The following is a 15,428-nucleotide window of genomic DNA, read 5'->3' as shown; positions in this document are numbered from 1 at the left end:
CCTGCAGTGTGGGAGCCACGCGGGGGCCAAGCTGGCGCTGCTGGTGCCCGTGGTCTTCCCCGCGCCGCTGCTGTGAGGGGGGATGACAGCCGGAGAAGTGGCTGCAGAGTTATGATTGCAGGCAGGGAGACACAGGCCGGGAACTGAAAGAAGAAAGAGGAAGGGAAAAGAAATTGGAGCCCGAAAGAGTAATATGGGTGAAAAAAATGAAGAACCGGCAGCAGCTCCATGGCTGGTGCGGCCTGAAGTGACCCCTTGAGCCGGTGTGGCAGGCACTTGGGCTGTCTCTGCGCCCACAGCGGTGCGTCCGGGCGCGCGGAGATTGTGCGCTTGGCTCTGGGGGGGGGGGGGGGGCGAGGCCCATCCGCTCTGTCCCGGGCACGTTTCGGGGCTGGCTGTGGGGCCTGCAGCTGCTGCAGGGGGTTACCCAGACCGAGGGGCGGCCCGCACGCCGCTCCCTTCTGCCCTGACCGTCGTCCTTCAGCGTCCCATCGCGTAGCCCAGGTGAGCTGAGGTGTAGCTCTACCGGGCACGCGTGGTCTCGGCCCGAGCCTTGGTGTGGCAGCCATCCTCGGGCCGGGAGCTGCCTCGTGCAACGGGCCCTTCCCTGGTTAGGGAACGGGGAGCTGAGACGTGCCAGAGGAGAAAATACCGAGGTGAGGCGGCTGCTGCGGACGTGCCGGCGGCTCCTTCGGGAGCCAGAGCTGATGTTTTGTTTTCCTCTCCGTAGGAGTCTGCACCAAAGGCAGGAGGAGGAATGTGCAGCACGCGGTGATCCCTGCTGCGGCTGCTGCCCGCGACCCGAGCTGCGGCCGGGGCTAGGTGTGGTGAAGCAGCGCAAGCACCATGCACCGCTCGCAGACGCTAAGGGTTGCTTTTGTGCTCCTACCCTCAGGGAGAAAGGCCCGATTAGTCATTTGGCCACGTGAACTGCCTTCTGCAAAACAAAACTGGGGTAAGAAATTGTAGGTGTGAGGTCCTTGTAGATTTTACAGCAGAAAAATCAGGATAATTTAGTAAAAACCTTGCAAAGCTTTTGCTTTCTTTAGTTTTTCAGGCTATAAAAAGACCCCTTCTCACCCCTCAGTGTAGAGAATTAGGCAATGTTCAATACTGTAACAATAAACTCAAACTCATCTCAGGCCTAGTTCCTTCCTGCTGTACCCAGGTGGTCCCTTTGGATGGCTCCAGCATTGCCCCGTGCTCGTAACGCAGAGAAAACTGGGTTGTGAATGAGAGCTGCACCTAGGGACGCTGGGGATGGTGTCCAAGCAGAATTAATGTGGGGTCGGCTGCAATGTGGCGAAGGCATTTGAATGTTTATTAGCAAGTGATAGCCACCCCCGCCCACTTTTAGACATACCAGTCATGTATGTGGTTTGTTTTTGTTTTCTTTTGAAAATAAAGATACAGTTTCTGATGATGCGATGAAGCATGTGGGGATTCCAAATTCAGTTTCAAACATCCAGTCCTCCCTCAGTTGCTACATGACTGACCACAAGGTAGATACCAAGGGCAGGTTGGTTTCTGTCCAAACACGGAGTAGCTTTAAATTTGCGGCGCCCCAGTGAGTGTCTGCAGCCTGTTTTGCATAGCTTGGTTGGCCAGGATTTTGGATGGGGTGTATCAAGCAAAGCAGTTGCTTGAGGCCACAAAGCAGCCGTCCTTATACGAGGCAAAGCTACGTGAGTGCTTTCTCCCCAGCAATTCTCTGCCCGCTTATAATCTTCCTGATGTTGCAAGGAATTTTGATTGAATAAAATCAGTCTGAATCCAAAAAATAACACCTTATTTTATATAGTGCCTTCCAAAATGATGGAAAAAGCAAGGCACAGGTGCCAGCTTGCAGGCTGTGGGAAACAGGGCTGCCACCGCGTGGTGCCCAGCTGCTGCGGCGGCTGCTGGCTGGCTCTGTGTGGAGTGGGTTGGGATAATCTCCGCACCTGGGCAAACACAGCCGCGGACTCAGCCCAGCACTGCCCACGGTGGCGCCCGCGCCAGGGAGCTGCAAGGCTTTTTAATGGAGCCTGGGATTGGACACCCGCAAGAGTCACCACCACTGGAGTAGGTGGTGCAACGTGAGCTCAGCAATGAGTAAAACCAGACAGTCAATGGCTTGCTTCTCTTCTAAGATAGCCAGAAGCATTGGACATCATGAGACTCTAGACAGCGATGAGACGTCAGTGAGGAGAGCCAGATCCATCGTGAACACCTTGCAGTGCCTCTTGTGTCTGGCTGAATGGCATTTCCCCCCAGCAGGGCAGCGATACGGTTCTGTACTGAGGCAGGGAATACATTTGGCTGCTATGAGTTGGGGGGTGGGATAAAAATACTCCGGTGTTTTTCATTCCCTTGTACTTGCAATAGCTAGTTGCACCTTCTCTGTGCAGGAGTGAGGCATGGGGCCTGGCAGATGGATACTGTCACCTGTAAAGGGCTGTGAAAGGTTCAGTGCATGGGACAATCTGGCTCTGAAACAAAAATGTGTGTGGGTGTACAGATAGATAGATAGATGTTTGTAAGTGTATATAAACAGATGTATGTATTCCAGAATAATTCTGAATAACCGGAACACGTGCTGCTACAGCACAGCCATGTCCCTTTGAAATGATGGCAGATGGCTGGTAGTATCCACGTGCACATTGCTGAGCTGCTGATTTTGGGACGTGGTCACATTCGTCCCAGCTGATAGCACTGTGGTGTCTTCAATAGTGTGATCAAATGGATTCGTGTCTCCTCTGCCTTTGAGGAAACAGCATCGTGCTTACCTACCAGGGCAAACCCTGAGTGGCTGCAAAAGCTATGCAGCAATGCAGCTGCACTTGTCAAATGGGCCCAAGCAAAGCTATGGCAGCTGGGTTTCCCATGAAGCTGCTGGCAAGCCCAGGAGATCTCTGGCTCGGGGGCCACCACTCATCAGCTCTTAATGTAGTCTTAATCAGGACCACCAAACTGGATGCTCTCTCTTTAGCGCATATACAATTAGCTATTTTGCTGCTTATTGTTGTAGCAGAAACTTTGAGTCAGCAGCTGTAAGGAGAATTTGGCAGGCTCTTCCCACTTCCCCCAGATGTACGTGCTTTCTGTGCTCATCCCACCAGGACGCACCCTGTCAAATTACAGGGGCCCATTAACAAGGAAATCCTTCGCCCTCCATGTAACCAGCTCCCGCTCGCTTGCGGGCACACACCTTCTCCTCCTGGAGTCAGGGACATTGGCGGGGCATGAACAGACATAAATCTCAGTCTAGGCTTCCTTTCCAAGCCTCGCAATTTCTCAGGCCATTTTGCTCTGGTTAACAAGGTGAGTCCAGTTGTCCAAAACCCCGGCGTGAGTCAGCAGAGCTTATGCAGCCTTTGTAAGCAAGGTCTGAATTTAATTACTGCCTTGCTGAGGAAGATAATGCAGAGCCCTACTGTCTGTGTGGACCTGGCGATCCTGCCAACCTCGTACAATCCTTTTCCCTAGACTCTCTGTTTTATCACTTATTTCTGTTACCATACCGCTGCAGAGGCTGAGTCCGAGACTAGGGTGCTGCTGGGTCGATCTCCGCATCGAGGCTGATCTCAAAGGGGATCTAAGGAGCATCGCGTGGCTCACAAATTGCTTCTGTGCCTGCACAATCTGAAACTGCTCTAAGTGCAATTCATAAGCAAGGTCGTGTTATAATTTGGTTTCCTAAGTACGTACTGAGTTTTAGGGCAAGGCCTATGAAAATATCCCCAGGCTCCAGGTGCTGTTTAATTTGCTTGACTGTGCTGTGCTAGGTGGAGCTGAGGGATAGGCTTTTGCTCCACCCTGCTTTGTCTTGATGAAACAGAAAGACTGTTTACGGTGGTTAAGACTGAACCATAATTAACTTGACCTATTTGTAAAGTATCATTTCTCTAACCAAAAGCATGTGCCAAGAGCGTCAGACATTCACGACTTGTGTGTTAGGAAGGAGTCCGCAACTACGGGACACCTGGTAGCGTAGCAATAAGCATGTATTTATTAGCTGCTAGGAAAACAGGTTCTCCCTTATGAATTTTGGCCAAATTACAAGGAACATAATGAATTAGTACCAGTTAACGTGCTCATCATAACAACTTCAAGGGAAATTACCAGGAATCACAAATGGACTTTTCACTTTAATATCACCCATTTATTCTAACTTACAAGCAGGCAGGAGGGAAGAGATGCTGAGCGCAAACAGTGATTATCACTGATTGACATGGCACGTGCTCACGTGCAGCAGGCCCTGCACAGGCAGAGGGCTCGGCTTGATTCCGGGGAGGATCTCTCTGTCTCGGCACAGAGGCTGTGCAATTTTTAAATGTCGCGGCCCTCGAACTTGGCGTGCGCGACGCTGGTGCCAGCCAGGGGTGGGAACTACCTGAGCACCTGCTCAGTGCCACGTGGGCCAGGCCCAGCCAGGCCTCTTCCTCCTGTTCCTCCCTGTGGCACCCAGGAGCAGAGCTGGCTTGTGGCCGGCTTTGCGGCCGAGGGAGCCTGCGGGGCTGTGAGGCAGTGCAGGAGGAGGGGGCTTGCCAGAAGGAAGGGCAAGGACCTGCTGCTGGCCCTGCTGCCACCCTGGGAACTGCCTGCTCCTGCAGGGCCACCCCATCCATCTCCTGGAGAGCGCGAGCTCCTGCGCAAAACACAGCAACGTGGAGTTGTACAAGGTTGCCATAAAATGTGCGATGAAGGATAAGCACCATACAACCCTGCGTGTGCTCTGGTGCACAGGTAAAGTTAATCTTTCACTCTGTCCTCCCCCAGCCCCCCATCTTGCATTTCTGCTGCAGGAGCCTGCGGCCTCTCTTTCCCATTAATTCCTGCCTTGTGTTATGCTCCTGTTACCACCAAAATAGCTTTCAGATCGCTGTCCTGCAGGCTCAGAGGAATGTCTTTTCTTTGCCATGTCTTTACTTACCTAGGAAATAGGAATCTAAATATAGTAGCTCACGTTCCTTTTGCATCCGTCAGCAAATGTCACCGTGCCAAGTGCCTGTGGCACACACAGGCAATTTCAGAAGCCGTGGTTGAAACATACCTTGAAAAGGTTTTGGGCTGAAGCCACAGCAACTCTGATTTCCTGAAAGTCTTGAGAGGGGAAGAAAAACAAAAGGATTTTTTCTTGTTTTAGTTGCTGGTAGATAGCTGTTTCCCTGACAAAAAAGCGGTACTAGTGTTGCAGAGCAGAATGGAGCAGCTGGCAATACAAGGATGGGCTCAGCCAGTGCCCATGACACCAGACTTTCTTCAAAGTCGCTTTAAAGCAAGCAAGTTTGGGAAAAGATTTGGGTCCTACTTCCACCACGTGCAACATGATTTTTGCTCCCAAGCTTGGGACATCTAATAAAGCAACTGAGCAACATCTGGAAACTCTGTGACGTGCAAATTACTCTGAAACGCGGGGATGTTTGCTCAGGTGTCTCTGTAAGCTGGTTGCTCTGAAAGAGGCATTGATAAGTGTCCCTGGCCAGGAGCCATGTGGGAGGCCAGGGAGGGCTGTGCTTGCTCTGGAGACAGTGTCCTGGGTTTCACGGCAAGTGGTTCAGGATCAGTTTAGGTCCATCAATCACGTAACACCATCAGAGACCGGTGTGTTAGGTGCAGCAGTGAACGGGTGCCGTTTTACATACGCCTGGCTAGTTATAACACTTTGTGGGACTAGAGGGCTTTCCTCAGCAGTCTGCTGCAGCAAAGCAGAGCATAGGTTGTAGTATTAAAACAAACAAACAAACAACAAAGCAGTGAAAACAGTGTTATACGGACGAGAGTATTACCTGCAGTCCTTGGTGTCTGGCTGCGCCAGAGCTTTTCTGGAGAGGTCTGGCAGAGGGATGCATGGGATTTAAAAGTCCAGCCTCTAGCTTTTGATTTCTCTTGTACTGGATTATTGACCTCACATTTTTGAATATCCTTTTTATGGTAGAAGTGGGAGTGGGTATCCATGCAGAGTGGAGCATCAAGACCAGAAGCACAGACCCATAGCTGCTTAGGCTTTCTTCATTCCTACAGTACTTGAGTTTTCCTTCTGCAAGCAGAGTATTCCCCAGTAGGAATTACGAGTAGCTCAAACTTGTATATAATTTTTCTAAAATGTGTCTAAAAATCCCAGTTTCCAAATTCCCAGCAGTATCAGCGTCAGCAGAGCATGCTGTGGCCTGTGCATCCCTCGGTGTCCTCGAGTGACCATCTGCTCGTGTGTGCAGGGTGACCTCTTCCTGACTTCAACAAACATGCGGTGGGGCGTAACTAGAGCAAGAAGTGGGTTTCTTTTCTTTTGCTTCTTGCAGACTACCTGAAAGCTAAAAATTGTCTCCCTTCTTCAGCAAGACCGTCAGTCAGTTTTAGTGAGCACTTCCCTGCGCTGGCCACGTGGCTCCAGGACTCCTGGAAAAGTCACCAGCTGGGAGAGAGCCACTGACATTGTCATTGGCACTGACATGAGGACTGAGAGTGGGAGAGGTGCACATGTGAGCCAAAAGGAATCATGTCGCTTCTGGGGCCCCAGGAACAAGAGCAGGGCATGGTGGCACTTAGGTGACGTTGATTACAGGAAGCAAAAAATGGATCCTCTCTACTTTACTGGCAAGGAAAAGAAACGTTTGCAAATTTAAAATTAAAACATTTAAAAAGAAAAAGCATTAGGGAAAAGAAAAATCTTTTTGGCTGGGTGAAAGGAGCTTGAGCATAACCTTTCTGCAAATCTGCAAGAAAGAGATGGAGATAACTCGAATCTCCTGATCCCTGGGGTTGGCTGGGACCCGACCGGCAGCGAGAGATACACCCTCACAGGGAGCACGGGTCATTTGTAGGGCTGCTCCCAAAGAAAAGCCCTCAGCGAGGCTGGAACCGCAGGATGATTTGGGAGGGGAATGCTCCGGACTTGTGCAATACCCCGTTAAAGCACAACCCCGTGCGAGTTTGGGTAACGTGGCTTTGTCCCGGCATCAGGCAGAGTGGCCCCGCAGAGGTCATGTGGCGTCTGGAGGGGTGGCTTCATCGCCGCCTCTTCCTGCAGCGCTCGCGCCGTGCCGCAGCCCTCTGGGACCTCCTTGGGAAGGGGGGGACTAGTGCGGTTGTGGGGAGACATTCGGCAGTGGAGCTGCTTTACACAGCCAGCGCCTCCCTCCCCGCTGCCTCCGGCCTTCTCCAAGCGCTGGGGGGCCGTGCAGTCCCGGCACTCGGGGCTTGAGCCAATCGGGAAATTACCCTGCCCGGAAAAGAGCAATGTCTCCTTTGGGTTGTCAAACCTGTGTGCCTGCACAAACCTGTGTCACCGGGGAAAGTGTGCCCTCAGTAACCTCCGACTCCCCCAGGAAGGGCTGCAGGAATAAATCGTGGATGTTGGAGGAAGGCCCCTGGAGTTACCAAACCTGCCTCTCTTGGGCCTAATGCAGGGAGGCTGCTCTTTGCCCTCCGCTCTGTGAGACTGCGACAAAATCCCGTATCCCCCCCCCTCGTGTTTCCCTGTGTGAGCGGAGCGCTGGCCAGGGAGCGGCAGCACCGTGAGAAACCTCCGGGCTGGAGGCCCCTTTCGGCTGCCCCCGCCTCAAGCTGAACCCGCGGTTTGATTTCTCCACATCGAGGTGCTGCAGGACAGGCTCCACCGCAGCCCCGCGGGGACCATCAGGCTTTAGCGCCCTCTCCTCAGAGCTGTGTCTGGAGCACCTCGATGGGTGCTCCCTTCAACGTATGGACCTCATCGCCTTAGGCAAGACAGCAAAGTCACTGTTTCCTTTCCAGGGGCTGTCGCTGGCCTCTCATGCGTCCAGAGCACCCACGTGGCATGAGGGATACCAGCGTTTGTTCCTTCCTCCACCTGAGCAAACTCAAGCCCACACTTTCTCCTGCAGGCTGGTGGCCTCCAAAGGCAGAGGTCTGAGGGAAGGAAGGGTAGAGGGAGCAGACAGTGACTTTGGAAACTGGCATCTAATTTTGCTTAATTTCTCTTTCAACATTTAAATTCTTTCAGTGAATTGGAGATGAACAATTACACTATTGGTCTCTGCTAACACCCCTTCCCAATTTCTCACGGCCACTAAAATAGGAATATCCTGTCTAATGCATGAGGAAGCAGCATGTGGCAGAAAATACAGCAAATTCTTGTGTCTCCTCTTTATCCTCCTGAGAGAGAATGGAGACAGGACTCCAGGTTTCACTGCTGATGGCTGGTATTTTGGTTGTTCCAGAATGAGACAAAGGGTAGTGAAAAGCTCAAAATCCAAATCTGTAAATGGAAAGCTCTGCCCAAAAAATAGCAGAACTGTCCATCAAAGGCAGAGAAATCTCAGCACAGTGAGAAGGTATCTTGCAATGGGCAAACCATGACCCGAAGGTCAACGTGTCAGTGTTTCACAAGCGCTTATCTTCATGAACTCCTCAACTGCTGCCATGGATGCGAAACAATTCATCTTCCGGACAGCGCTCTTGACGCTTCGGTCCTCTCCCACGGGCATTTGTATCTTCACTGCATAGTGTCCTTCACTGTCCCTTGCAATTTCACACAAATGACAGTTACCTCGTCTCTCCCTGTATTTCTTCTACAATGGTATATTGGATCTGTGCTTCCCATATACATTTTGGCTCTTCTTCTCTGCTGAATACACTATGTGCTAACTCCGTATGCTTGTCCATTAATTATATTTAGTCTCCTGCTTACTACTTTGTCGCTAGTCATGCACTTGCTCTCAGTGTCACCTTGAATCCTTGCAGCACCTACTGTTTCTCCCCAACAGGTGTCTACCAGTGAAATGTGGTGGCAGTGGCAGGACAGCCGTTGGCAGATTGCTTCTAGGTCACGTAAGCAGTCTCTCCACTGTCTTAATGTCCTTCTGCTCTGATGCCAACAGATGAGTTTGTCAGCTTCAGCCACTTTCACTGCTCAGAGGAAATATTTGCATGCTGACATTTGCAATTATATAGGTGATCCTCTTTCTTTTAAAATGTACTATGCTTTAAAGAAATGTTAAAGAGCTGTGAGAATAGGTGTGCTCCTTCCTCCAGTCTCTCTCTTCTATGAGATATCTAAATAACTGTTTGGTAAAAGAACATCCACATGTATATGTATATGCATATATATGTATATGTATATATGAACACTCCAAAGCTTCTCTTTCTTAAGATTTTGCCTCTGTACTCCCCATATTTCTGATCTAGATTTAAGCATATCGATTCGTTCTGCTACGATTGATATATCTAGGAGCTATGCTTATTTAGCTAAACACCAATAATTTACAAGGAGGTAAAGACCATAAAGGCCTACTTGATTACTTAAGCTACTTCTTTGCCTCTGCAAAAAACTGTACCTAAAGAGAATGTTGTCAAATTGAAAAAATGATGAATATACAGTAAGTGAATCAACATTTCATTGGACAGAACATATATATAATGTAGCTTTACTTCTAAAGGTTAAATTGACTTTAGCAATACTTTAAAGAGAACACCTTTTTTTGGAATGATTCTGCCAATCTGGGATCCAATCAGATATGCAATATGATTTCTATAATTTTGAAAATGAGGCTTAAAAAGTGAAAAAGGAAGAGACCCCAGTGAGCCTCTCTTCTTCCAGGGAGGCATCACTACCCCGGAATTTGTCTTGGAAAGAGAGGGAATCTGAACTGTATAATTTCATAAAGCAATAATTTCATAAAATAATTCCATTTTAGCGTGGACACAAACTCTAAACCCTTCAGGCTCAAAGCTTTGTATTTTGGCTGTTGGAAGCACTGAACAAGAAAGGAGAGAAAGAGAGACCTTGCTGCACCTCTGTTTCAACTTGCCGCCCGCCACCTCTGAGGACTCCCCGTAGCACCAAGCACCGCGGTGGTGCTGGGGACCTCTGCAGATCCAGGCTTAGGGGTGCCTTACAGGAAGGGGACAGTGAGAAGGGCTGTGCTGCTTAGTGCCTTGGGTGTGCTAAAGGTTGCACAAGAGCAAGGACCAGATTTGCATCGGTGCTGCCTCCTCCTCATCCCTCCCTCCCTCCCTATGCAGCTGTCCCCAGCCCACCAGACCTAAAGTGCCAGCGCAGCTCTGTGTTAACCCTCCCCGCTCAGGGGTTGCTTGTGCCCCCGCCTCAGCTCAGCGGAGGGCTGGCAGCGCTCTGGAAATCATGACAGCCCCGAATAGCACCGGGCATAGCAGAGGCTCTTTCTGGTGAGGGAGTCAATGTTTGTGATTTTTTTTTTCTTTCTTTTTTTTTTTTTGGAAGAAGTACCCAGCGTGGGGAGAATAAACTACAGGGCAGGACTGCACTTTGTAGCTCTTCCATCTCTGCATCCTGCTGGAGGTGAGCCTGGCATCTGCAAGCTGCCGCTCGAAGGAAGCGCACAAGGTGACCACAGGCCCTGCCAACACAAGCAAGAGACCTGACGTTGCCTTCAGAACGGCGACAGAAAAATGGAAAAAGCATTATTCAAGGAAGTGGAAAAAAATCATCTCTGACTTAAGCATGAAGGGCTTCAAATATGGGTCCTGGCAAGCAGCCAGGGAGGCTGCTCCGAAAGTTGCGTTTTCCCTGCATTTTCAGCACCAGCGTGTGGGGCCCCTTGGGCTGCCCCGGTGGGGACGGGCACGTGGAGCACTCCCAGTCCCGCAGGGCACCTCTGCACCTACTGTCCTGCAAGGCAGCGAGATCCCCCCAGCCTCGCCTACCGGGTGAGCTCTTTGATCCTTGGGCTTTCGTTACACAAACATTTAACTAGCTACAGAAAACAGTGTTTTTTGATCTTTTTAAATGTGTAGCTCCCCCAGATATTTTCCAGTGCTTACCCTAGTGGAATTTAAACCTGTTGCCGAATTGCTTTTCTCAGGGTTTTTTTGTGACCTGCCCAAAGGTGTAGGAAGCACACACTGAAAACTGCTGGAGCAAGCAATGACGGAAGCAGACATGAAATAAATCTGGTTAAAATGCAAGCAAGGGTGTGTGAACAGCATTTTGCAAAAGTTTAAATCTGTTTAATTGCATAGCCTGTGGTAAATTAATGCAATTCTACATTTAGATAAGCTCTTAAGGCATAATTTTTAAGCTAGTTTCCCTAGGAGAGTATGAAAGTTCATAGGAATATTCGTATTTCTGGCTTCCTAAGCACGTTCTAACAAAAGCGCCAAAACCACCACTTCTTCAGCACATGCAAAACTGGTCCTCGCAGGAAGCTGGCCTTGAGTCAGCTTGCCTTGCCTCGTTTTAGGGCTCAAATACATGATTGCTTTAGGGCAACTTAACACACAGCAGCCAAGCCAACAGTGTGCACGTTGCCTTTAATCAGTGGCAAATACAAGGAAGGTTTCATAGGAAGCGGGTCCACATCTGTGTGCAATTACAGGTTAGCTCCATTTGACTGTGGCCTTACTCTGGCAAAACTGAAGCTGATCTTGAGCCCAAGAGCCCCCCCGGAAGCTCGCCGTGGCAGTGGTTGAGGGGGGACGTGTGCGCCAGCCCTGTACGTCCCATCAGGAAATTGTTACAGTGGAAGTCGCAGCAACGAAACCGCTGAGCTGCATTAATTTCAGCATCACAGGAAACCTGCTGGGCTGGGGACTGTTAGTGCTGTCCATAGGGAACATAAAGTAAGGGAAAAGAATGAGCAGACCTTTGGAGCCTCAAAATCCTCACTTACTGGGCAAGTCCGCTGTCATTCTTCTCTTAACTCCCCAGATATGATATACATACATAGGGACCATTCTTCTCTTTACTGAAGGCCAATACCCACCCAGGCAGGCATCCTTCAGGACCTATCTAGTGTGTTATTGCAGCGATGACAGCTAGGTTTGTGTTACGACAGCACGTGCTCTTTGCCAGTTACACAGCAGTTTTGCAACAACACAATTTGTTACAGGTCCTGTGCAAGCAGCAGCTCTTTAATATCCATTCTCAGTTGCAGAGTATCCGTGAAGAGGTTTGCTCTTTGGAAATATCTATCAAACAGAAGCAAAGCTGGAGGATTTAACTACAACAAATAGCATTTGTGTACGTTGTGGTGGCTTTTGTGTATGTTCTGTTGGCTAAACTCTGTTTTCAGCTCCCCTCCGGTGAAAATCTGGAATAATCCCATTGCAGGGCTCTGGGCTTCTTTCAGTGCCTCCCCTCGGCGTGTGGCCTTGAGGCCGCTCTCACGGGAATGGCTCCTGGGTTAGTGCCCGCCTGCAGCAGACGCAGCCCTGTGGTACATGGCTTGGCATCAGATAAAACATAGGCTCTACGTGACTTTGGTAAACACCACTTTCCCTTTGCAGTACGGGAGCAACTGCTGTCTGCTGTATGCTGTGCAGTGAGTTGAGAGGATTACTGAAGACAAGCAGTGCTTTGCGGGGAGTGTTCCCTCGCCGTGATGCACAGGGATTTAGGTGCGTAACTCCCTGCACAGCTGTACAGTAATAGCCATGATAAACTGGCTTTGCAGCAGTGCCTGGTGCTTTCTCCGGCTGCACTGCTCTGCGCAGCGCAGCCCGGGGCGTAAGCCAGGCTGGGCAGGAGGTTTCCCCCTCCCACTGCCGGGCGCAGAGCTCCTGCGGGGAGAAGCAACACCGCCTAAGAAAACTCCTGCACTCCCTAATGGGATCTACCCTGTTTAAATGGTTAGCTTGCAGTTTCCCTAACAATTATCAAGGCTTCAGTAGTGACCAGGAGTGTCACTCGATCCCTGTCCATCTGCACAGTCATTTCATCCTTTAAAGCAGGTTAATGCTCCAAAGAAATGCTGTTCTTATACCCGTTACATAATCACACTTCAGGCTGTACAGGTGGGAGGAGTTTTAACACTTGCCTACCTTATTTTAGCATCATCTCCTGTCAAAACTGCTCAGTTCCTGACACTGTTTGCATCACAAAGATTTATTTTATGAATCAAATGAAGACAACTTCTCAGGGTTAAAAGATGTAACAACCTTTGGGTCAGGATCACGTGTTATTTACACTAATTTAAGTCTGTGGCTGTAGCTTATTCTAATCCTTATACATATATATATATATGTTTGTGCTTTCCTCATTGGGAGTCATGATCCTTCAAGCCTCTTTTAATGGCTAGCAGTTTATGGAGAGAGGGCCTTTCTTCCCGAAAAACATTTTAAATAGTAACCCATACAAATGACTAGTCACTGTCCTAACTCCCAGCACTTTTTAAAAATCCCAGTTTGGAGGATGCGCAGGCTTGCTGTTGGAGCAGGCAGGCAACAGGAGCTGGGCTGCAAGGTGCTAGTTCAGCCAGCCCCAGGCACCATGCGGCAGCCGGCACAGGGAGGCCGTGCCGGGAGCACCGCTGGGCCAAGGGCGCAGCCCTGAGGACCCCCTTGCGCTGAGCTTGTCGCGCACAGCGATTTCTTGCTCCAGCTCCTGCAGCTGGGCCAGTCCCTGCCTGCAGCAGTGCTCTGGCCTCTCTCCTGCACCATGTACAGGACCTGGCTGTCTGGCCTGTTCTCCAGTCCATGGTGGCCAGGGCTGTGGCTCTCCAGGGCCCTGTAATCATAGCCTACTCACAAGGAAGCCTATTCTCGGCTCCTCCCATGTTTCTGCATCAGATTCACAGCCCCCTTATGTCAAAACTGTGCAAAAACGTTTCAGTCAGGCTTTGGGGGAACCAGCTGGTCCCACAGCAGGTCCTGAACTAGGTAGAGAAATCTGCCTGCTCTCTTTCTCACTCTCCTCCGCTTCTTTGGCTACTGATGTCTGCTTTCCCAGGGCCACGGCACTCACGGCTTGACAGAAGAGTCTTTCTTCTTTTTCTCCCACCCCCTACAATGTAGAGCCCTGGATCCCTGCTCCCTGCATGGGATTTAGCGGAGGAGGGGGTGCAGAAGGATCTCTGCTAGCTCTCACCCCCTGGCACCCTCTGCCAGCCCCTTCCCTTTCAAACCTGTTGTGACTGTGTTAGCAGCCATCCCTGAGGAGCTCTGGATGGAGGCATTTCTTCTTGCATTTGCATTTGCATCCAGACCATGGTGTACCAAAAAATTCTGAGCATGGTAGCCGGCCAAATAAGAAAGTGCCATACGTTAATGCTTCCTAGGGTATAATTAGCTCAGACAGGCCAGCTTATCAGGTGTGTTTTTCTAGCAAGCAGCCTCTTCGGCACTCATCCATGCCTAGCCAGGACTGCAGGAACTCAGGCAAGGATGTTTTTGCACAAGTACGTTGATGGTCTATAATTTACATACTAGTGCTGAGTCATAATATATTAGAGTGAAAAGATTTTCCTGCAAACATCTCTGCATTTCAGTAAGAGTTTGACTCTGTATTTGACAAATGCAACAGCTGTTACTGCCCAGCATGTGGCCTTGCTCTCAGACCTTTCTTTCAACCTGCAAATGCTTACATTTTTTCCAGCACTAGTACAGACTCCTGCATGGCAAATTAAAGGCTGCTGACAATGGGCTTGCTTTTCTTAGTTACCCTTCTTGGGCCTCTGAGATGCAGTCTGTGACCTCCTGGGGTCCAAAGTTACATTAGAGCCCACAGTACTAGACTGTGCTTCTAAAAGCAGCAAGCTCTTTCTCCATCAAAAGTTTAGAAAGACAGTTGTAAAACATGGCAGTTAAATTGGTTAGACTTGTTCAGAAAAAAATTTACTTCCTCAAAGTTTTCATTGCAAGCATGCCCCGAACTTTTCCCAGATTGTTCAGACTGAGATAAGAATTTTTTGAAGGACAAATAAACACACTTTCAAGCCTGTAAAGAAAACAACAGCAAACAGGAAAGAACAAAGTGTGGGACGCGATGTATTATTTTTAAATGGTGTAAGTGTGAATATGTTAAGAGGAGACTGTCAGAAATAAAGAGAGGGGTTCAGTGCCAAAATATCACTGTTAGCTTACTGAAATTCTCCCACATTCTCCCACATACTTCTATTCTTGGTTAAAATACAGCCCAAACCATCAGGTAGAAGGGAGAGAGGAGTGTTCCTCCTGTTACTCTTGGGACATGTTGGACAGCTGGCATAGAAACTCTTCATCTCCCTCCTTGGACATATACTGTATCCAGCATCCCTTCAAATTGGAGGGAGATTTTTGGTGGCAACTGTGCTAGCTGTTTCGGGGATTGGCCTTAACCTGCAGGTACAGGTAACCCTGCCTTAGGGCTGGAAGCACTACCCAATCTGCAGAGATGCCTTCCAGGGCTGCGTTTATATAATTCATTTAAACATGGCTGTACAAAGGTAGGAAAATATTTCATTTCAGACAAGTTAATGAACTCTGGTTTTCAGACCTTAGTCCTTTAAATAGCAGAACAGGAAATATGAGTAACTTACAACATCTGACAGAAAAGGAAAGTAGCTGCTTACTTCTTCTCTGTTGCTGTATCGAACAATGAAGTGAGAATGTGTTGGGGCAAACCTGAGGAGGTGCTCTGTCTTGTAAGGTACCTATTAGGTTGGTTGTTCTTCCCCTATTTGAAGATATCATTTGTCTCATGACAGAGCCTGAAAATATCCTGAATAACC

General features: G+C 49.4%; 1 long non-coding RNA gene across 1 annotated transcript; it reads left to right on the top strand.

The window, feature by feature from the left end:
* The first annotated feature begins 4,110 nt into the window (after window positions 1–4,110).
* On the top strand, window positions 4,111–12,321 carry LOC135327625 (uncharacterized). Its single transcript, XR_010388027.1, has 3 exons — window positions 4,111–4,728; window positions 8,730–8,916; window positions 10,205–12,321. It is a non-coding gene; the product is annotated as an uncharacterized LOC135327625 (long non-coding RNA).
* The last annotated feature ends 3,107 nt before the right edge of the window (window positions 12,322–15,428 follow it).

Source organism: Dromaius novaehollandiae, chromosome 2 (genome assembly GCF_036370855.1).
Source record: "Dromaius novaehollandiae isolate bDroNov1 chromosome 2, bDroNov1.hap1, whole genome shotgun sequence".
Taxonomy (NCBI): Eukaryota; Metazoa; Chordata; class Aves; order Casuariiformes; family Dromaiidae; genus Dromaius; species Dromaius novaehollandiae.
The sequence above is the reverse complement of the archived record's forward strand: the minus strand, read 5'-3'. Positions and strand labels throughout refer to the sequence as shown.